The sequence below is a fragment of the Colobus angolensis genome, unplaced genomic scaffold (genome assembly GCF_000951035.1).
Source record: "Colobus angolensis palliatus isolate OR3802 unplaced genomic scaffold, Cang.pa_1.0 Scaffold31, whole genome shotgun sequence".
Lineage (NCBI taxonomy): Eukaryota > Metazoa > Chordata > Mammalia > Primates > Cercopithecidae > Colobus > Colobus angolensis.
The window spans coordinates 610,240-611,216 of NW_012116377.1; the positions used below are offsets into that span (position 1 = coordinate 610,240).

The 977-nt window shown below is 46.2% G+C and overlaps 1 long non-coding RNA gene across 1 annotated transcript in view; it reads right to left on the minus strand.

Moving 5' to 3' along the window:
* Positions 1–246: 246 nt before the first annotated feature.
* Positions 247–977, minus strand: part of LOC105517882 — a 1,220-nt gene continuing 489 nt past the window's right edge. Inside the window, exon 2 of the long non-coding RNA XR_001002733.1 lies at positions 247–382. This is a non-coding gene — a long non-coding RNA (uncharacterized LOC105517882). The remainder of the gene's footprint in view (positions 383–977) is intronic.

The following is a 977-nucleotide window of genomic DNA, read 5'->3' on the forward strand; positions in this document are numbered from 1 at the left end:
TTTGAATATCTGCTTCATGATAGGTCTTGGAGGTGCCTTGTGGGTGTGGCTTGGAGGGATGGTTACAAGGAAATTGTGGATATTAAGGAAGTCGGAAAGAAAAAGATCACTCACAATTCAACAATTCAGAGAACGCTCCTAAGGGACTTTCTGGCTGCTTGATGCCCAGAGGCCAGGCCCTCACTTCTATCAAGGCTCAGGACTGGATAGAGAATTTAAAGGGGCACCAGAAAAACTCAGTAATCAAGATAAATTTTTAATGTAATATATTTAAAAATACAAATTAATGCATAAAGAAAACACCCATGTTGAACAAAATGGTTACAATGGTGCCTCCTCTTCAACACTGCCCCACCCTCCAGAAGTTTCCTTCAAGTCGAACCTGTAAGATAAAAATAAAAACCTGTAAGAGAAAACATAAAAATGAGTTGGGCACGGTGGCTCACGCCTGTAATCCCAGCACTTTGGGAGGCCAAGGCAGGTGGATCACTTGAGGTCAGGAATTTGAGACCAGGCTGGGCAATGTGGCGAAACACCATCTCTACTAAAAATACAAAACAAAACAAAACAAAAAAATTAGCTGGGCATGGTGGCACGTGTTTGTAATCTCAGCTACTTGGGAGGCTGAGGCAGGAGAATCATTTGAACCCACGAGGCGGAGGTTGCAGTGAGCCGAGATCGCACCATTGCACTCCAGCCTGGGGGCAGAGGGAGACTCTGTCTCAGAAACAAAAACAAAACAAAAAAAAACCACCTTGGGAATTTCTGGCTCAAGCCTCCCATCCTCACCACCACTATCACCAGGAGATCTTTTGCTCTTCACCCAAGTCCAGCCAGCATCGCCTACCTGGGGAAATGTGACCAGACTCTCCCTATCTCCATTCTGGGAGTTTTCCCCAAGCCAGTCTTGCTGTCCCTGAAAACAGCCATAGGGTTCCCTGTCCTGGTACACCCTCCTACTCTAGGGGACATAGGGG